The sequence below is a fragment of the Barbus barbus genome, assembly GCF_936440315.1.
Source record: "Barbus barbus genome assembly, chromosome: 11".
Lineage (NCBI taxonomy): Eukaryota > Metazoa > Chordata > Actinopteri > Cypriniformes > Cyprinidae > Barbus > Barbus barbus.
In genome coordinates this window covers 31,377,512-31,401,111 of record NC_136739.1, presented here as the reverse complement: position 1 = coordinate 31,401,111, position 23,600 = coordinate 31,377,512, and the positions used below count along the sequence as shown (strand labels likewise).

General features: G+C 33.7%; 1 protein-coding gene across 3 annotated transcripts in view; it reads left to right on the top strand.

Annotated features, from left to right (window-relative positions):
- Window positions 1-23,600, top strand: part of LOC306877275 (mitogen-activated protein kinase kinase kinase 13-like) — a 62,998-nt gene that overhangs the window by 20,663 nt on the left and 18,735 nt on the right. The window contains exon 1 of one of the 3 annotated variants that reach the window (XM_079428934.1): window positions 4,508-4,583. The exons of the other annotated variants lie outside the window; for them this stretch is intronic. The gene's annotated coding sequence lies outside the window, so the exon portion shown is untranslated. Of the gene's footprint in view, window positions 1-4,507; window positions 4,584-23,600 lie in introns of those variants that run through there. 3 annotated transcript variants of the gene reach the window in all.

Genomic DNA, 23,600 nt, shown 5'->3' with positions numbered 1-23,600 from the left:
TGCGTGTGTTCACTGCTGTGTGTGTGCGTGTGTTCACTGCTGTGTGTGTGCGTGTGTTCACTGCTGTGTGTGTGCGTGTGTTCACTGCTGTGTGTGTGCGTGTGTTCACTGCTGTGTGTGTGCGTGTGTTCACTGCTGTGTGTGTGTGTGTGTGTGTGTTCACGGTGTGTGTGTGTTCACTACTGTGTGTGTGTGTGTGTGTTCACTGCTGTGTGTATGTGTTCACTGCTGTGTGTGTGCGTGTGTTCACTGCTGTGTGTGTGTGTTCACTGCTGTGTGTGTGTGTGTGTGTGTGTGTGTTCACGGTGTGTGTGTGTTCACTACTGTGTGTGTGTGTGTTCACGGTGGGTGTGTGTTCACTGCTGTGTGTGTGTGTTCACTGCTGTGTGTGTGTGTTCACTGCTGTGTGTGTGTGTGTGTTCACTGCTGTGTGTGTGCACGTTGGATGGGTTAAATGCAGAGCACAAATTCCGAGTATGGGTCACCATACTTGTCCGTATGTCACTTCACTTAACTTTTTTACCAGATGTTAGCTTTTTTAAGTGCTTATTTTAATAAATAATAATACTAACAAATAACTTTTTTTCATTTCATTAATTTGTTTTAATTTAGTATAGAATTTTATTATAATGAAAGCAACATTTTACCATGTTCAATTTTCTTCTTTTTTTTTTCTTCTTTTTTTTGTTAAAATAAATAAATACAGTAGTTATTCTTTTATTTATTTTATTTTATTTATTATTTAAAAATTAGTATAGTATGACAAATGACAAATGGATGACTTTTGCAGTGACAAGCCTAATGTGGCACCAAAGTTTTAAATTAGTAATTGTTTTAAAGTAATTAAAAAAAATTATATTTTAATAATAAATAAGAATAATTACAATAAATGGTAGCAAAATGCTTTATGCTTTAAAACAATATTTTATTATAGACAATATTTGGCTTTTTACCATATCTTGGCTGTAAAAAAAAGTTAAAGATTTTAAATATTTTAATAAAAACAATGACAAAAAACTTTAAATTGATTAGTTTAAATTTAGTACATTACTAAATTAAATGTCATAAATGGATGATGTTGCATTAATAAAATGAATGCAATAAATTGCTTCACAACTCTTGTTCTGTGCAGGCTGGACTATTGCAATGCTCTCTCAACAGGTCTTCCAGCCAGTTCTATCAAACCTTTACAATTAATCCAGAACACGGCAGCAAAATACATTTTTAATGAGCCAAAAAGAATGCACGTCACATCTGTTTATCAATTTCATATCTGTAATCAGAAGCACATTTAAAACTAGAATATAATATAATGTAATTTCACTCACATGTGTTTCATATAATCCTTTCTGGATTATAATCCGCCATCAAAATGATTTTTTGACATTTAATTTTTCTAGCTGCTGTGAGAAAAGGCTATAAATGAGCCGTCACCTGCAGGATCCTCACATGCGATAGCCTACTAACGGGGACAACTTCTTTATGTTCATAGACGTGAGGTCGAATTTCCTGCGAAAACCTACCCGTACCACTCAAATTAGAAAACAACATTATTATAAGCTTACCGTTGTGAATCGGGCTAAAGTAAGGCTATAGTTTTGAACACTGGCTGGTTATGTGCTTGCTCAAATATTGAATTTGGATAATTTTTAACCAAGAAAAAGTTACGGACTGCAGCTTTAAAAAAAAACAACCTTGCTACGTGTACTTCGTTAAGATAACTTGGACTTGTTATAGCACTTGAGTATCATTACTCTTTTGTTGATTTTGATTGCTTCTATTGTCCTCATTTGTGAGTCCCTTTGGATAAAACCATCTGCTGAATGTAAATGTAAAATGTCATGGTCGCATCAATTTCAACGTGGATCTGGATTTCTGTACATCTGTTTTTGTACATCAATTGATCATGTAGTTTGTTTGCAGTGACAGTCTGAATATTGCACTTCAGTTTGTGACTCTTCTGAGTTGTAAAAATGGTTTTATTAAAGTGAAAGTGAGACGCTGTCGTTTGTCTCCTATCAGCGGTGTTCTGGAAGACGTGTTGGGAAAGTGCTGAACTCGCACCGTCAGCGTGACCTGTGTTCATTCACTGAGCCTGACATCAATCTGCCATCTGTGTTATTCATGGCGTTTGGCATTCCCAGCTCCTTCTGACCGAACCCCTGCTAGTTAGGCCAAATATGCACTTTACAGCTCCGCTCATGCAGAATTAGGGCTGACGCTGACGTCAGGATGGAGAGTTATGTTTGAAAGAGTCTTAATGTGTTATATGCTCTGGATTTGATTAAAAATATCAGCCAGTGCACAAATACACAACAGGATTCATTTAGTCCCATGCTGAATGCGTGCACACACACATACTCCAGCACAAACATATGTTCACACATACACACTCGCCAAGTGCCAAATGTGAGTAGAAATGGGCTTCGGTGGGAAAATAAAATGCCAGTTATTCACCAGCTGTCTGGACATTCTTTTTCTGTTTTTGCCATTTGATTTATAAGAATGACTGCGTGAAGACTCTTTTACCTCAGTGAAAATATGTATTTACATTCACGCTTTTGAATTTGACACATGCTTTTATCCAAAGGGACTTGCATTGCATTCAAGTTATGCAATTTTTTTTACTCAGTTCATGCATTCCCTGAGAATCGAGCCCATGATTTCTGGGTTGCTAGCAATGGCACTAAATTGTTTTCTGTATTGATATACTTTTTTGTGTTGTATAGCCAATAGTTACTATCATGTGAATGCTTTAAGTTGCAATGGTGATGCATGAAACAACTAAAGTTTGCTTAACAGCTTAATAGTTCGTCATTTTGACCTCATTTTGTCACAATACCAGAATTTCAGTAGTTGGTACCAATTACAGTAAAATTTCATGGTTCTCGGCCACTGTTCAATACCACTGAAAAACTGTTGGAATTATTAAACTATTATAAATAAATAAAATGAAAGAGTTAGTTTTAATGATAATAATAGTTTATAATATAATGTAATAATATATTATAATTAGGGCTGTCAGTCTATTTAAAAAAAAAATAATCAATTAATTACATGTCGATTAATTTATCTGATTTAGCTGTAAAATTTACTCACAAAAGATCATTTAAAGTTATTATTGTGTTAAATGAAAAAGTATCAAGTAGGCATTACAAATAGTAGCTTTAGAAATACATTTTGTTTTTTGATTCAACATAATAGAATGAATTACACGGCTCTCTTTGATTCATTGGTTCATCGATTCGTTCAAAACACGGATTAATTCAGAAACTAATCACAGCTGTGTTGCTCGGAGACACACAACAGTTCTGCTGTGGCTTTATAGATAATATTTTCGTTGGCAAATTTGGGCAAAAAACAGGCAATATTGTGTTATATATAACACAAATATAACATAATATTAACTTCTTATTTACTGAACTGTTGTATAAAATCACAATGCAATGTATGAATTATCTGATAAATATGAGACAAAAAGTCATACAGGGACATTTTTGCCCAATATCTTGAATTTTAGGCCATAGCTGCATTTATGGAGTTATCATATCATCATATTTGTCAACAGTCGACTGTATAATATGTAAGATGATGTACAGGTCTGGGGGTGGGGCCAGTGGGTTAACCGTTAAAATATTTTAATCACTTAATTTTTTTCATAACTAATAAAGTTAATGCGTTAAGCTGACAGCCCTGATTGTAATATAGTGTAGTATAATGTTAGTTAACTATTATTAGCATTAAAAAATGCTAATTTAAAAAACATTTAACTTTTTTAACAATTGTATTTATGTGAAAAAAATTATAAAACAAATAAAATAATTTTTGTGCTGTTTTTTTTTTTGTGTGGTTGCTGTTAATACTGTTATTATATGCTATTAATAATTTGTGCTTTAAATATTATTTATATTTTTACATTTATAAATGTATTTTAAAATTAAGTATTATTCTATTAATTGAACATATGAAGTTGAGACTGGACTTATTGCTTTTTTGTATTTTATTTAAAAAATTCACAAGTTGACCTTTGGGAGGGTCATTCTCATTCTAGAGAGCATTTGATTGGACAAAAAAATTTGAATACGCCCCTGAGTGCGTGATGTCATCAGTATTCTTTCTCTGTTTACCTGGAAGAGAGAGTGTAAGTCAGCTGACTTTTAGAAATATACTAGCATAGAGATGATGAGCTCAAAGATACTGGAATAAAACCACTAAAATGTTGGCTTTGCATGATGTACCAATTGCATGATGTGACCTCTTTGATTTAGGGCAACGGCCCAAGCACCACATGCATTAGTGTTTTGAAATCATTCCCTCGTCTGTTCCGCTTCCGCATTCTGTCTGTGTGTGTGTGAGAGAGATCAGGCTTCCTGCATTGTGTCTGCGTCATCCAGGCTTTCATTCATGAAAAGTGTGACGTGAGCAGTCTCCGCTCTACTGCCGCCCACTCAGACGATCTGCAGCTCTCTCTCTCTCTCTCTCTCTCTCTCTGTCCCTCAGCCCGACTGCTTTCAGCTGTTTCTCGGCTGAAGGAGGATCATGCATGGCAGCGACATCAGCTGTGAGTAATCCACTGCAGTGTAGTGTGTCGCGCTTCAACATTCCTCTCTTTCTTTCGTCTTTCCTGTGTGTATGTATTTGTTCTTTTATGCGTGCTTTTTGATGCGTTTTGGGTTGAAGATGTCTAACTTGCGTGAATGTGTGTTCGGTGCGTATGAGCTATATTTGTCTTGTGTTCGATGCAGTGCTTCTCCTCTCACTGCCCTCTGCTGAAGGACAGTGAGCTGCCAACAGCTGCCAACAGGGATACACCGCTACACACACACACACACACACACACATACAGAACTTAATGACTTGTCTCGGGGGAATCGCATGTCATGCATTTTAACAATGCATCTCTTTCCATTTCTTTTGTGTTGTCTAATTTGTCAAGTTGTCTGTGTTTATATCACAATATAGTCATTGTTGCTTAAATTCAGCTAAAAATCATATAACCATATGATAGTGCCTGTTTAAATGCTGGTATTGATGTATGCGAGCCAAAAACTAAATTATAAAACGCATCGATCTGACTCTTAATTCTGATTGGATGAGCCTCATATATATATATACACACACACACCTTCTCTATTAGTGCTTTAAATTGTAAATAATGTAATAAGGTCTTCCTCATTTTGACTTTCACAATAGCAATAATTTAGTAATAGGTTTCAATACCAGTAAAATTTCATAGTTCATGGTTTGGGTGGCATAGAGAAAACTGTTGGAACTGTTTAACAATATTTTCACTTTGTGAAAATAAAAAATAATAATTAAGTTAATTATTAATGTTAGTAATATTATTATATTTATATAATATTGTATTATTGCGTAATGTTACATAATATTATGTTATATTATTATTATTATTATTATTATTATTTATCTATGTGAAGCAAACAATTGTTAAATAAGTTATTTATTAATGTTAATAATAGTTATAAATAAATATTATATAGTATTTTGTTATATTGCATTATATTATATTATATAATAAGTTATATATATATTTTTTTTTTGATATTGTGCAGTTGCTTTGACACAATTTACATTGTTAAAAGCGCTATATAAATAAAGGTGACTTGACTCAAATGTCGTCCATCTGTTTTCTAGCTGGAATAGAGGAGAGCAGCTCTGTTTGTTTCGAAGCATGTTTATATAAGCTCACGCTGGCCACCAGAGCTTTAAAACAACAGAGACAGAAAGAAAGGGAAAGAGAGGCTCTTGGGAGCTGCTCATGTAGAGCAATACAAGAGCTTCTTCAGCCGGTTGTAAAGAAGCAATATATATGTGTGTGTGTGTGTGTGTGTGTGTGTGTGTGTGTGTTGAGTCCGCAGCAGCTAATGGAAGTGCCAATGTAAAGTATTGATTATGTGTCAGAACTGTAAAAGCTTGGGGGAAGATGAGAGAAAAGAGCTGGAAGAGCTTGTAATCTTGAGTCGTGTGATTGTGTGTGTGTGTGTGTGTGTGTGTGTGTGCTGTAACGTGCAGCATCATCATCATCCTGTGTGTGTGTGTTTGGTGTGCTGAAGAGGGGCAGCAGCTGGTCAGATGGAGTCGTTCCTCTCATGTCCTTTGTCGCTCTGGGATCTTTTCTTGTCAGAAGTGAGCTGAAGCATTTTCTTGCTCCTCTTTTTCCCTCCTAATTCTTTTTATCTTCCTTCTGTGCATTTGTAAAGTGTTAGAGTGCAGCATTCACTCCAGAAGTAAAAATCCCATTCATTTTTCACCATATAGGGAAACTGGTTTCGAACATTAAACCAAAGACATACTGTGAGCTACAAGGGTGTTAATTGCTGTAATATTAAAAATGTAATATTTTTAATATTAAAAAAATAGATTTTTTAAAAAGTTTGCCCCTATGTGTTCCGCATAAATGGGAAAAAAGTTAACAACTGTTGATACCAACTGATGATAATGTGTAGGCAAAGATAAGTATTTGTGAAATATTATGTATATGGTATATTATACTTGTGTTCATTTATTTCACTGTTTATTTATATGTAAAATAATATTAAATATAACAATGTGTAAGTAAAGGTAGAGATTTTCAAAACTAAATTACTCAATATTAAACTCAAACTCAATTTATTTGTTTTTAATAAATTATTTAAATATAAACATTTATTTATAAATTAATTCATTAATATTTGTAAATAATATAAAAATGTAAATATAAAACATTTGTAAAACATACTTTTGTTTTATATATTTTTTAAATAATATATTACAATAATGTGTAGTTAAAGATAAACATTTGCTATATATATATATATATATATATATATATATATATATATACACACACTCACATTATATATACATTATATAAAACTTTTGCAAAACTATATACATAAATATTTACATATATAATTTGATTAATTTATCAAATATTTATTTATATATTTATGTAATAATGCAGAATAATTTTCAGATGTGCATGTATGTTTAATGTCTGAAGTGTACTGTATGTGTAGTGTATAGTTATCAAAAAGGTCTTGTGCCTTTTGACTTTTTGTCTGATTTTCAATTTCCTTTTTTTTTCTTTTTTTTTTTGGCATCAAATCAAATTTTGTAATCTTTGGTTCCCGGCTTATAACTCTTTTACAAATACATTTTGAAATCCCTGTGGGAAAATTAGCGGGAAATATACTTGCCGCTGAAAAAGTGGGCAGGGACTGTCCGATCATTCTGACTCATGATTGGCTGATGTCAGGCTCAGTGCCTGTCTATCAAAACTGTATGGAACGAGGCCGCGTGATGCTGGGTCCCTGGGGCTCCGTGTCTCCCGAGAGCTGGCAGGATGGGGCCCGGCCCTGCGGCGTGTGAGCGGCTGAGTGACGTCGCACTGATGCACAGTGTCACAGTGTGTTGTCCTCCGTCTCTGCAGTCTGTTTTTAGCCGGCTGCTGCATCAGTGTTAATATGACTCACCTCACACTCCCACAATCCTCCAGCTGTATTTGCTGTGATTTACAGATGAGTGTGTGTAGGAGCAAAGAGCTGCTGTTTGCCTACGGGTTTCTGATAAGAACCGAACCGCATTAACTGTGACCATCACACTGATCAGACTTATAGATGATGTGGATGGTATAGTTTGTACTACGGCATTTGCATTGTTTTTTATGTTTGAAAACAAATATACTGTGAGACCAGTGTAGTACGATTAATAATGAGTGAATTAAAAACATACAGCGTGAGCAGTGCAGTCTGATTCTTATGAGCCGGTTCTTTTAATGAATCATTCTGAATCTGTTATAGCTGTTACTGAATCACTTTCTGAACTGAGTGAAGTTACTAGAAGTGATGTCTGTCTTGAAATAAAGCTTTATGTATATGCATTTTGTGAATCTAAAAAAAAAACTGTTGTTACTAACTGTTCATATCACAAAGCGTAGTTAAAGATAAACATTGGCAAAACATACTATATTTATTTATTTTGCACTTATTTATATATTTTTATTTTTGTAAAACATTAAAATGAACAATATGTAGTTAAACATGTATAAATCATTGTGTATAATACATTATTTAATTTTTTTAGTAATTAATATTACTAAAATTAAGATGTGTATTTTTTATTAATGTATTATTTATTTGTTAACTAATGTTAAACTAAAAATAATAATAAATACCAAATAATACTAAATAAAATATTTATATATTAATATAAAATAATTATAAGAAAGCGTGTATATATGGAATGATGGGTGTGTAGAGAGCAAAAGTTTTCATTGAATTTCCAACTAAAAGAAAACTATATTATGATGTGCAGTGTTATTGTGACATAAAATGATTCATACCCCGATGAAAGCTTGTGTTCATCTCATCCAGCCCTGCTCCCGCGGCTGCGTTTCATTTGACGTCAGACTGCAGTGACTGCACTAAAGCAGATGTATTTAGGCCATTCGTGTCCCTGCACTCAGCTTCAGCTTTAATAAACAGCAGCATTAGGATCCCAAATCAGGAATAACTGCAGCCTCTGATCCGAACCCAGAATAAACCCAAAGCAGGATCAGCACTAGTTATCGTGTGCATGTGTGTTACACATGTTTGCATGTCAGTGACCTCAATTTGAGCCCAAAATCATCATATTTTGATGAACAGTGAAATTTGCATTGACTGACATTACTAATATATAACAGTATTAACAATATTTGATATAACAAAACAACACTGTAGTGATTTAAAAGCACTGTTTATTAGGTTTCCTGAAGGACATGTCATTGTACTAGTTTTGGTATCCTGTTTTTTGCTCGTGAATATAAATATATAATGTTCATGTTGTTTTTGTGAACATTTTCCTGGTTAAATAAGTTAAAATGCACAGAAATTGACATTATTGCAGCTTCATATTACTTTCTTAACGCTGTTTCTAAATCTTGAGATTAATTATAACAAATATTTTTTATTTCTTAAAACAAGACACATTTACTTAAAGCAAAACTCATTTTCATAGAATATGCATTAAAATTTGATTGTAGCTTTGTATTATATTTAGGGCTGCCACTAATGACTATTTTTATTTCGATTAATCTGTCGACTAATTTATCGATTAATCTAAACTATTAATTTCCCACAAAAAAAATCAATTTTACTTAAGAATATTTTATTAAACCAAATGAAATCCTTTTTTAAAGCAAAAGTAAAGTGCACCAGAGTGCAAGAAGCAAGTGTCCATCTCATAGTCCAAATCACTGAAATCAAAGTTCAGTATTATAGTGTTAGAATGAAGACATATCCACGTGTTCTAGTCTACTAATAATTAAATTATAATCAAAAAACACTGTTTATAGGAGTATTTACCAGAAATATTATATACCAAAATTTATTTAGGAGAAAAATGTAAATGTGCAGTATTTAAAAAAATAATTGGAGATGTTTTTGAATATTAACATTTAATGGAACCATTAAAATGGAATCCAGAAAAACTGTAAAACTCAAATTAATTCATTCATAAACTCAAACAAATTAATTTAATTTAACCATTAAAACCATAGAAAAATGAAAAAGAAAAAAACTGAATTTGGAAATAAAACGGATTTCATAGGGCCCTATCTTTTTTTTTTTTTTTTTAAGTGAAGCATAGCCTTTAAAATGACTTAAAATAATAGCAATGAGGCAATGGTAATTAGTTCAAATAAAGTATCAAAAGCAAGAAATCATATGGTTTTATTGAACAAAACATAATGTATTATAAACAATAGAGCTAATGTGCATTACGCATTACAACAAAAGCCTGCAGGGGCGCCAACGACCTGATTGTTTTTACACATTACTGCGCGATCTAGTCCTTGTTTAATATTGACCAAGCACCATTTAATTCAAATATCCACTTAATCTTTAATATTTGGCCATTTCTTTAGGACAGAAATGCTATAGCCGCTGTAATTAAATGAATATGTGGACATCAAAACGTGTAAACTCAGAGTGAGGGTTTGAGCTTTTATTTTGAAACCGCCATGTATTCTCCCTGTGTTTGCGTAGATTTATAAATTATTTACCTTACAAATCTGATGAAATGATGCACGTTGCATTCCCAGATGAACGTTATAATAAACCCAAACTCACAACAACATGCAGAGTTTGAGACACTCTACACATGTAAATGATAACAGTTTCTGTGGAACTACTGTAAACAGAGCTGCTGTGAGATGCACGTACTTAACCTACACGCATGGAAATAATTAAAGCTCATATACTGTATTAGAACTCACATATAATTATTTAATTAAATTGTAGCGTTTGGAATTGGAATTGCTTGATAATTGGCTGAAAGCTTCAACAACTCAATTAGAGAGATCAATGCTGAAGCGATGATCTCTGTCCCGTGGGATCCTGATGCTCAGGTGCCGCTCTCATTGTTCCTGTGATTGATTGGTCTCTCGCAGCTGTCAGTCACGAGCTCTCAGCGTGTGATTCAGTTCAAGTTTATTTGTATACCGCTTTTTACGATACACATCGTTGCAAAGCGGCTCTACAGGAAATTAAGATTCCACAATATATTTATATATTGCAGAACCTTAATATATTTAACTTATGGCAAAATTTGGTAATTCTGTATGTTGTCTGAGCGTTGGCATCCTCTGAGGTCCTCTGAGGGGTTGGCATTATCTTTTCTCAGGTGTTCGGTCGTCTCAGATCATTTAAGGGTTGGATCCAGACTGAAGCTTGTATAATTCCTAGTTACCACGGGATGTTAATCAGAGATAGAGAATTAGCGTAGCTGCTGTTCCATCTAAGCAAAAATTATTTGTTCAACTCAAGCTAAAGAATAATAATAATGTACATTTGATCAGATATAACTGCAGTACAAGATTATAAGATGCATTATGTGAATGCTTGGCTAAAGAGATGTGTCTTTAATCTAGATTTAAACAGATAGAGTGTGTCTGAACCCCGAACGTTATCAGGAAGGCTATTCCAGAGTTTGGGAGCCAAATGTGAAAAAGATCTACCTCCTTTAGTGGACTTTGCTATCCTAGGTACTACCAAAAGTCCAGAGTTTTGCGACCTTAGGGAGCGGGTTGGATTGTAGCGTGGTAGAAGACAAGTTAGGTACGCAGGAGCTAAACCATTTAGGGCCTTATAGGCAAGTAATAATATTTTGTAACTGATACGGAACTGAATAGGTAGCCAGTGCAGAGACTGTAAAATTGGGGTAATATGATCATTCAATATGAATATGAAGATGCAGGACAACCACCTAGCAGTGCATTACAATAGTCCAGTCTAGAGGTCATGAATGCATGAACTAGCTTTTCTGCATCAGAAACAGGTAGCATGTTTCGAAGCTTTGTTTCGAAGCAATGTTTCTAAGATGGAAGAATGCTGTTTTTGTAACATGGGAAATATGATTTTCAAAGGACAAGTTGCTGTCTAATATAACACCCAGATTTTTGACTTTAGAGGACGTGACAGTACATCCGTCTAGTTGCAAATTGTAATCCAAGAGATTCTGTGTACTGTTTTTTGGTCCAATAAGTAATATCTCTGTCTTATCTGAATTTAGTAGGAGGAAATTATTGGTCATCCAGTCTTTTACAGAGTATCATCAGCATAACAATGAAAACTAATCCCATATTTTTTAATATTACCTAGGGGCAACATGTATATTGAAAATAGCAGAGGACCTAAGACAGATCCTTGTGGTACTCCATACTTTACTGGTGATAAATGAGATGACTCCCCATTTAAATGAACAAAGTGGTAGCGATCGGACAGGTATCTAAACCATCTTAAAGCCTGCCCTTGAATACCAGTATAGTTTTGTAATCGATCTGTGAGTATGTCATGGTCTATAGTGTCGAACGAAGCACTAAGATCAAGTAATACTAGCAATGAGATGCAGCCTTGGTCTGAAGCAAGAAGCAAGTCATTTGTAATTTTAACAAGTGCAGTTTCTGTACTATGGTGGGGCCTGAAACCTGACTGAAATTCTTCATAGAGATAATTGTTTTGCAAGAAGGAACACAATTGAGCAGACACAACTTTTTCTAAAATTTTAGACATAAACGGAAGATTTGAAATGGGTCTGTAATTTGCCAGTTCATTAGAATCTAGTTGTGGTTTCTTAATAAGAGGCTTAATAACCGCCAGCTTGAATGGTTTTGGGACGTGACCTAAAGATAACGATGAGTTAATAATATTGAGAAGCGGTTCTTCTGCTACGGGTAACAACTCTTTCAGTAGTTTAGTGGATACAGGATCTAATAAACACGTTGTTGGTTTAGATGCACTGATAAGTTTATTTAGCTCTTCCTGTCCTATAGTTGTAAAGCACTGCAGTTTTTCTTTGGGTGCGATGAATGAAGCTGAAATACTAGACGCAGTAGAATCTACATTTGATATTGTATTTCTGATGTTATCTATTTTATCAGTAAAGAAATTCATAAAATCATTACTATTAAACTGTGAGGGAATATTTAGATCGGGTGGCGTGTGTTTATTTGTTAATCTAGCCACTGTGCTAAATAAGAACCTTGGATTGTTTTGGTTATTATCTATGAGCTTGTGGATATGCTCTACTCTGGCAGCTTTTAGAACCTGTCTATAGCTGGACATACTGTTTTTCCACGCAATTCTAAAAACTTCTAAGTTAGTTTTTCTCCATTTGCGCTCAAGATTACGAGTTTCTTTCTTGAGAGAATGGGTATAACTGTTGTACCATGGCGCAGTACGGTTTTCTCTAACCTTTTTCAATTTGAGGGGGGCAACAGCTTCTAATGTATTAGAGAAGATAGTGCCCATGTTGCTGGTCATTTCGTCTAGTTCATGTGTATTTATGGGTACACCGAGCAGTTGAGAGAAATCAGGTAGGTTATTTGTGAATCTGTCTTTGGTGGCTTTGGATTGGAGGAGGGTGTGGGCGGTTTTCAGCTCAGACTAATTGCCTCTTTGTTGTAGCGGCAGCTGTGGATTCACCCTCACCCCCGACATGCGTGATAAAACACTGTGTGTGTTTGGGCTTTGCTTTGGCAGGGACCTTGAAAAATCATGATTACTTGTACAGCACATTGGTATATTATGTTTAGAGCAAGAGTTTCCAAAAAGGTTAAAATACACAGAAATGGCCATTTTATATTGCATTCTAAACGCTGGCTGGAAGTCATGAGATTTATCAAAAATTAAATTAAAAAGTGTTATTATAAATAAAAAAATTAAATGATAAATAAAAATTATTATTATTAATTTCTTCTATTGAAATTATTTTCCAGATTTTCCACAAATTAGTATTTCAATGCAATAAATGTATCATTTATTTTTTGGCAATATTTTTCAGATTAAATCATTTGAAAGGCATTGTATAAAACATGTTGTTGTTGTTATAATAATTATAATTCTTGTCCTGAGGGGCCACGACTGCCGACTGTTCGAAACAAGCTGGCGCCGCGCATGGCTCTCCAGTTGTTTTAGTGTTTTTGTTAGTTTTTCCTGTTTTTTGTTTGTCTAACACGATCAGTTTCACCAAGGAAGAACTGCTGAACATTTGGCAGAACACTCCACAAAATCTGTGGAGAATCAACAACTGGCAGACGATCTTACTGAGTTCTATTGCAGGTTTGAAAAAACACCATTCACACCTCCTGCAACCCCCCTCTCCCCCACACCTGAACTGCAGATAAGAGAAGATGACGTGTGCCAGGTCTTCAAAAAGAACAAGAAAAGGAAGGCACCAGGCCCAGACGGTGTGACACCAGCCTGTCTGAAATCCTGTGTTGACCAGCTGGCTCCCATCTTCACACAGATCTTCAACAGATCATTGAAGCTATGTGAAGTCCCCTCATGCTTCAAACGCTCCACCATCATCCCCGTCCCAAAGAAACCCAAGACTACAGGACTTAACGACTACAGACCTGAGGCTCTAACATCTGTGGTCATTAAGTCATTTGAAAAACTGGTTTTGACTTATCTGAAGGACATCACTGGACCCTTACTAGACCCCCTGCAGTTTGCCTACAGAGCAAACAGGTCTGTGGATGATACAGTCAACATGGGACTGCATTACACACTGCAACACCTGGACAGATCAGGGACTTGTGTGAGGATCCTGTTTGTGGACTTCAGCTCGGCCTTTAACACTATCATTCCAGACCTCCTCCTGCCCAAGCTAACTCGGCGCTTCATTTTCCATACAATAGTTTACTCATATTTATCATATTTAAATTTTTTTAGAGTGTGTAAATGAGCCTTTATACTTGGAAACTCCTGCTTTGAAGTGCTTTTAGTTCCCATTTTGAGCATTGACTAAAATGTCCATACTATAATTGAAATAAAAAAATTCTGCTTTTTTTTTTGTGAGAACAAATAAATTTTTTAACTACAATGTTAAATACAATGTTATTTCATTTAAATTATTTTAAAAGATTTAGACACATTACTTGACAGGTTTGTGAGATTTAGCCTCACACACAACATCTGTGAACCCATAATTCTTGTCCTGAGGGGCATTGTAAAGGGTGTGTGTGTGTGTGTGTCTGTGTGTGTGTGTGTGTGTGTGTGTGTGTGTCTGTGTGTGAATCTCTGCACTCTACACATGTTCTTTGTCTAGTATGGATACCTGTTTGTTTTAGGCCTGTTGATGGATGTTATTTACAAAAGAGTTCACAATGGTGCGGTGCAAGGGAACATCAGCGTGCTTGTGCTTTAAGCCTCTGTTTGTGTGTGCGTGTCAGTCAGAGCAGATTGTTCATCCTCTTGAATGAGTGGGATTATTTGTTCATGTCAGATGTGGGGGTTTGGGTGTGTCTCTGTCCACCATCGACAGAAACCTGATCCTCCCATCAACCCCACCAGCTGTCCTGTCCTCTGTGTGTGTTGTGTTTTGTGTGTTTGTGTGTGTGTGTGTGTGTGTTGTGTGTCCCATTCATTTTAACTTTTCATCCTACTGAGGACATTTTCTTTTCCTGCAGTAGGGATGGGGGTTGTGAGGACAATTTTTGATAACATACGGAATTTAAATGGTTGTTGTTGCTTTATTTTATATTATTAAATATTATTTTATGCTTAATTTAACTTATACAATACTAAAGCATATTATTATTATTATTATTATTATTTGATCTTAACAGTATATTGTTATTTACAGTTTATAATTATTTATTATTATTATTATTGAATATTTATTAAATTGTAGTTTTTATTCTTAAAACTATACAATACTAAACACAAATATTTGTATTTTTGGTAATATGGAATTTCATAGTTTTTTATTACTATTATTATTATACCGGTATTTTATTAAATATTTCTAAATACTATTTTTGTACTTAATGCTGTACAATACTAAACAAAAGTATTATTATTATTGAATATATTATTAAATCGTATTTTTATACTTAACACTAAGCAATAATATTTGTCTTTTTTAAAATATGTGAAATATAACATTTGTTTTTGTTATTTTATTTAATATTAAATAATACTTTTACACTGATAAAATTATACAATACTAGACAAGATTATTATCATCAGTATTATTATTATTATTATTATTATTATTGGTAACATATTTGAATCTTTTTCTTGATGTCTGTGTGAAATCAAAATGAATATTGATGTTTATTTAATTAACTATTTCATTTTTAATGCATACAATTTCAAAGAAAAAAAATTACTTATATATATATATATATATATATATATATATATATATATATATATATATATATATATATATATATATATATATATATATATATACTTTTGGCAAAATTCTGTAACCTGCATTAGAAAAGTCAACATTGCCTGTCAGTGTTACTTTACGATCTGTTTTTGTAGTTAAAGTACTCTACCACTAATTAGAGGCATTAATCAGCATATGGACATTTAAAGACAATCACAGTTTTCTGTCCTGTGTTGATTTATTTCCTATTGAAACAGGAAGTTGAAGTGCGGATTAGTGGATTAAATGTCTTGATAAATCTCTTTGTCTCTATCTTTCTTTCTCTTTAGTATTCTGAATCTGAATCAGCTGCTCTCAGCATTATCAGCTAACACTTGTAGGTCCAGAAACATACTTCATAACATTGTTTCTATTAACACTGTGCTCGTTAGTGACAGTAGGTGGCTCGTTTTCCAGTTGGACAGGAAGTGCATTGATAAAGCCCAGATATTATGCCACCCAAACCAATGAATAATTCACTGCCTTCAGATTGACGTCGACTCATGAGTGACACGACAGAACCCAGCCAGACTGATCTAGACTGATCTGGACTGAACTGGACAACACACAGGACTACAGATGTACAACCAGAGCTGAACTGTTGTCATGATGGTGTGTGTGTGTCCATGGATTTTGGCAGGACTGGTGTTTTTTTCCCCTCTAGACTGTACTCGGAGCCGGCATGGAATTACACACACACACACACACACACACACACACACACACACACACACACGTGTGTTTGCCGGTCACCTGAGCGACGCTCTCTGGTTTCTTGCTGCACTCTCAGCAGAGTTCTGTGAGACACATGGGATGCATTATTGATGCGCTGCTGCTGCTGCTGCTCTATCACACCCACTCACCAGATCACTTTACCACACAGAAATACTCCACATTAATACCCCACTGTATATCTTGGCACCGTGTTGCCCATTATCAACTATTTTATTTAGTTGTTGGTTTGTTTCTTTGTTGTTTGTTTATTTTTGTTTTTATTGTAATTATATTATTTATTTATGTGTTTATTAGGGGTGGCACGGTACACAGATGTCGGTTCGGGGGTCACGGTTCGATACGATTTCAGTACAACAGGGAAAAAAAAAGAAATCTACTATGCTCAGTTTCTTTTCATTTATTTTGAACAGACAGTAGTGCAAACTTTTTTCCACCTAGATGTGAAAATACTAAATATTATTACGTTATATATATATAAAATCTGTTTTGTTTTCATTGTGAGTGTACACAAATAAAAGCAGACCTTTATACAGTGATTATTAATAACCAATAAGGAAACAGTTTAAGTGATCGCGCCGGAGTGCGCACACACACACAGACGCACACAAAAAACACACATCAGTTCCAGCATTGCTAACTTGACAGCGCAGTTAGTACTTTATCAAAATAAAATACAGTGAACCAAACATCAGCGCACCCGCCTCTGTGTCACCGCTGGAACGCAACTGAAGTACAAAGCCTATAATTTACATAATAAATAATAGTTTAGCATTCAGATACGTTACATTGCAAATATGGAAATATTATGGAATATTTGGATTTGTGATGATGGAGAGAGGTAGGATCCACGAGCATAAAGCTCCAGTTTGCAACAGGTTGAGTGTGCAAGCCTTTAAAGTGTACTCCTTTTGTTAGTCTATGTGAGAGACACATTCAGAATCAGCACATGGTCACTGTCTAGTGGGCTTTTTCAAGTGCGAAACTCATTTATCAAAAATGAGTTATCAAACAGCGTTGCATTACTGTGGGCCCCCCTTCTGGATTGGGGGTGAATTGCCTGTATTCGTCGTAAGGCCTCATGCACCGAACAGAGATGTTCATACCATGACGTTTCGGTACGAATACATGTACCGTGCCACCCCTAGTATTTATGCGTTTATTTTTATCTATTTTTTATTTTTTGTTTTTGTAATTTATTTATTTTCTATTTTTGGTTATTATTATTATTATTATTATTTTATTTTATTTTTTTATAATTCATAACTTATTTATTTTTCAGTGTATTATTAGTAGTAGTTTTATTTATCTGTATTATAATATTATTATTTATCTATTTATTTGTCACTGAGCTCTTTAGATGTTCCAAAGTTTGAGATCTTAACGTTGTCACTTTGAGTGACTAGCACACTGCAAAAGAAAGCACACACATTCAGAGAAGCAGAACACATTAGTACTGTCCATTTACAGTATTTCCATATATACCATATATGAGTGCTTTTAAGTGAATTTGAGCATTTTATGCATCTGATAAAGTATGCATTTTTGTTGATTTGAAATGAAGCTCAAATAAAATGAAACAAATATTAGATGAAAAACCTATAAACAATCTGAGTATAATTATGTTGTGAGACAAATTAACCCAATTATTTTTTTTGTATATTAAATATTAGTATTGTAAGAAAATTACTACAACTAATACTGAAATAAAAATATTTAATTAATAATAAATTAATATTTTAAAATAATATAAAAATTTAAATATTATTAACTATTAAAAATGACAAAAGCACACAAATAAATTACTAAAAATATAAAGATAAAAGCCAATTCAAAATATTATATATAAATACTATAATAGTAAATAAATAATCCTAAAATCCCACAGGTCTTACTTGGGTGACTTGAGGTCTCTGTGGATGATATTGTGGAGGTGCAGGTAGCTCATGACCGGCCCTCGTACAGCTGCCCTCTCCATGATGATGCAGTAACACGGGGCCTGCGTGCAAACACCCCTGAAACACAAACAGCACGCTTTAGTTTCAACTCAAAACTATTGACTGCCACTAGCTGGTCATTCATTGCGACCTACTTGAAGCTGATGATGTTGGGGTGCTTCAGCTTGCGCAGGTGTTTATTTATTTATTTATCAGTTTGTATATCTATTTGTTTTTGTTCCTGTATTATAATATTATTTATCTATTTGTTATTTATTTGTCTTTTTTTATTTATTATTTATTTATGCATTTGATTTTAGTTTAGTTATTATTTATTTATCTGTTTGTTTTGTTTATTTTTCATTGGTATCAGTCTTCATTGGTGTTTTATAGGTATTGTTTATTAAAGATTTCCATTACTTTTACAATCATATACTGTAGCACTGAGGCATTGTGATATATTATGCAAATAAAGTACTCTATACTTTTTGGTGACACTTTAATTTAAGGTCCAATTCTCGCTATTAACTAACTATTTACAGCTTCAATAAACTCTTAATTTGCTGCTTATTAATAGTTAGTGAGGTAGTTGTTTATGATGTTAATCTGAAGCTGCTGTGGGGTGCTGCAGGGTTGGGATGTAGTAATGACTTGTAATTAGCTGAATGTTAGAAGAGCAGCTGGTCAGATGTGTTCAGGTTTGTGTGTGAACTGCTGTTTCTCCTGTTTCTCATTAATTCTAATCAGAAGTGGAAAAGTGCAGCTCGGGTCCTGATCCGGTCAGCCAAATCTCTCCTCTTTCCTGTGTGTGTGTGTGTGTGTATACACTGTATATGTGTGTATATAAATAAATAAATAGAGTAACATTTTGCCTATATTTTATTAGGCTGTTTGTAGGATTATTAAGATTTAAAATAAAAACACTTAAAAAAACGTATAAATTATAAGTTTTTAGTCTTTTTATAAATGATGGACTTTTTTTGTCTATTTGTAGGATTATTAATATTTTTGCACCATGATATATATATTTTTTTCGCAGGCAACAAGTGAGAGCATTGCTTTGCATAGCATGATTTCATTTGAGTTATTTAAATTTAGATATTAATTCAGTTCCAGTTTTTTAGGTTTGTTCTGAAAATGATTCCTACTGTATATCTAATATCCTGTATATACTGTAATTGTGCTTTGAAGGAAATGACTGGATAAACAGAGTCATGTGAGTGTCGGTCTGTTTTATCTGAGTTTTGCTTTGGTAACCGGTTGGTTTGTTTGGTCATGATGATCAATAGTGACTGAGAATACAGCAGCTGTTAGAGGTGTATCAGTATACGTGTTATCCACAATCCTCAGCCAAAACCTCTTGTTCTGTCCAACCTTTTGTCAGTCTGTTTGTTTTGACCAGGAGTCACAGTATAGGACATTTTATTGTGCTCTTTGTTTAGCATGGTTTCTATCTCACCCGTGTCACGCTGGGAAAATGTGCCTCCTCATAACGACGTTAAACATGGCGGATCCTCTGATTGGCTGTGATCTTGTCGAGTAGCATTTTTGCTTTCAGTTTCAACAAACACCAGTGCAACTAATGCAGTAAACAATGAGCACAATCTGCATGGTTTAGTCATGCTACAATGCATGATGGGAAACAGTACATATACTACCAGTCAAAGTTTGGATACATTTGACTGAATATCTTGCTCATCATGTTTAAAAAAAGGTTTTGTTTTAAAAACTTCTGTTTAAATGCTTGAAAGTAATTATGCAGACTAATATAAAATGTATTTTAATTTTATTATATATTATTAATTATATTTTTTTATTTATATTATATATATAATTGTGTGTGCAATAAATTGTGCAATAAATAATTCTAATTTTAGGTAATTATTATATAAAAAATATAAAATACATATAACTAGAATAGAAATAACAATATATCAATAAAATTTATATTAATGTCATGATGATAAATAGAAACTGTGAATACATAAAAAATAATTACGCAATAAATACATCACATATTATAATATTATATATTGTGTGTATATATATATATATATATATATATATATATATATATATATATATATATATAGAGATAGAGATATATAGATATATATATATATATATAGAGATATATAGATATATAGATATAGATATATATATATATATAGATATATATATAGATATATATATATATATAGATAGATAGATAGATAGATATATATATATATATATATATATATATATATATATATATATATATAGATATATATAGATATATATATATATATATAGATATATATATCAGGGGCGTTTCCAAGGGAGGCAGTGTCTCCTCTCCTCAAAATTGGATGAGAAAATAATCGATTTTACAAAAATAAAACAGCGCAAATATGACTAAATATGACATTAAAAGTCTAAGTCACTCGTTTTTATTAAGTAACACTGTCCAACAGCAACACCCGCAGGTAAAGTTATAGCGGAGGCTTGCCTCCCTTCAGTCCATTGACTTAAAACAGAGACCCTAAAGCGTGCGGTGACTTTTCTGGAGGCTCATTGAAATGAATGGGGGAAAGTCACGTGAGAGGAGGCAATGCCTCCATCGCGCTGTAATTGGATATGAGAGGTATTCTGTATATAATGAATGCCACTATAGCCTAATTTGTGTTTTACTTCATAGTTTAATATAAAATTTTATAGCTACTCGCTTTTTCGTTCTTGTTTTGTAATACCGTTAAATTTAAAGGGTTTGTTGTGGATTAAGGAGAACTAAATAAGCTATATAGTGTTTATAATGTTTATAAATTTTTCATTATATTTACTGGTATTTATCAATTTCTCTTTCATTAGATTACTTCCTCTTTTTGGCCGGGTTATGTTTCTCTGTGTCGTAAACTCTAGGGGCGAGGCTTCTAAACCGGGGTGTTTTTAGGGGCGTGATATTCAAATGACGATTGTTTTCTGCCGCCACATTTATCAACGTACAATCTTTCGTACGATGGGATTGGCGGCATACAAATGTTTCATAAATCACACGTGAGCTCGGTCGTAAATTGATTTGTGCACTCGGATCTGCGCTCGTTTCTACGTTAGATTGATAAATGAGACCCATTAAGTGTAACAGGGACATGAATATATATATATATATATATATGTATGTATATGTATGTATATGTATGTATATATATATATATATATATATATATATATATATATATATATATGTGTATGGCCTATATAGACTTATAACTGCCTCCTCATTTTAATACACTACCGCCCGCCACTGAGATATATTTATATATATATATATATATATATATATATATAATAGAAGTGATAATATTAATATAAATAATAATATAATATTAATATAAGATATTAATAATAAATATAAATAATACATACATTTATTATATGTATATATAATAAATAATTGTACAATAAATGCATCATTCATTATATATAATATTATATATATATATATAAAATATTAAATGTCTGTCTGTTTGTATGTCTGTATATGTATATACTGTGCCCTCCAAAAATATTGGAACAATAAAGACAAAATTGCTCTGTTGGCTGTGGAGTCAAGACATTTACAAATATGATTAAAAGATGAATATGAGACAAAACTACAGAATGTCACATTTTATTATTGGGTGATTGAACACATAGATGTTTTACCAGCTAAGAAGATCAGCACTTTTAGAGTTCATCCCTCTATCTGATGAGAGCATAAGTATTGGAGCAGTTTCCTCACAGGTCTTTCTAAGTGATCAGCTGTGTCCTGTTGCATTAATTCTTCAGATATTAAAAGCAGGGAATGTGTTGTATCAGTTATATCCATTACTTCTGTATTCTGAATCTTGCATTCGATGATGACACACACAAACCAGGATGAAGATGAGGGAGCTGACTTTGAGAGAAAAGCAATCAATTTGGATGCTAAAAGAAAAGAGGAAGTCAATTAGAGCTCTAGCAAAAACAAAGGGCATGGAGAAATCAAGAGTTTGGAAACCACCAGCAACCAACAACGACCTGATCAGCTGAGAAAACAACAGTAGCTGATGACAGACAAATCATAAAAGCTGTGAAAATGATCCCTAAAAGACGTGTCTGTAAAATCAGCAACAACTTCCAGAAAGCTGCCTCTGGAACAGGCCCTCTCAACTTTACTGATGACTTAATGTATGATGACAGTAGCAGAATGAATTTAGAAGGGTACAAAACCATCTTGCCTACCAATATTCATGAAAATGCCACCAGATTCATTGAGAAGTGCTTCATATTGCATCAGGACAATGACCCAAAACACCCTGCCAGTTCAGTCATGGAGTTTATAAGAGCAAAGAAATGGAAAGTCTTAGATTGCCCAAGTCAATCTCCAGATTTAGATCTGATTGAACATGAATTTCAGCAGCTGAAGAGGAGAGTAAAGGCAGAAACTCCCCAAAACAAGCAACAATTGGAATTGGCTGCATTAAAGGCTGGGAAAAGTATTTCAAAGGATGAGAGCAAGAGTCTGGTGATGTCTATGGGTCACAGACTCACTGCTGTGATTGTGTGCAAGGGATCTGCTACTAAATAATAGCTTTTAATCTTTTATATCTGCCTTATGTTCAACTGTCCCAATACTTATGCTCACATCAATGAGTGGGATGAACTCTAAAACTGCTGCTCTTTTTATTTGGTAAAACATCTATGTGTTGAAACGGCTAATAATAAAATGTGACATTCTGTAGTTTTGTCTCATATTCATCTTTTAATCATATTTGTAAATGTCTTGACTCCACAGCCAACAGAGCAATTTTGACTTTACTGTTCCAATACTTATGGAATCACTTCCAGCTGATGAATGATACAATAATTGACACCCAATCAGAATCCATACTGCTATAACAAGCTTGAGAACTTAAAGCACCAGACGAGCATGCGCTTAGAATAAACAGACGATATCGTTCGCTGGTGTGGACGCTAATATCGTTATCTTCCTTGGTGTGAACGGGGCTTTATTCTGACATGAGAAAAATATAAACTTCAGACTGCTGGTCTGTATATATTTTGTGATTAAGTCACATAAAGGTTACCGACCTTTGGTTCAGACACTTATGCAGGCAAAATTATTGCTGTTTTGGGAGAGTCTGTCTTGCGTAACTACAGCAGCAGATTATAGGATGTTCTTCCTCAGTGACTCTGTGTGAGTGAGTGAGTGAGCGTGTGCGATGT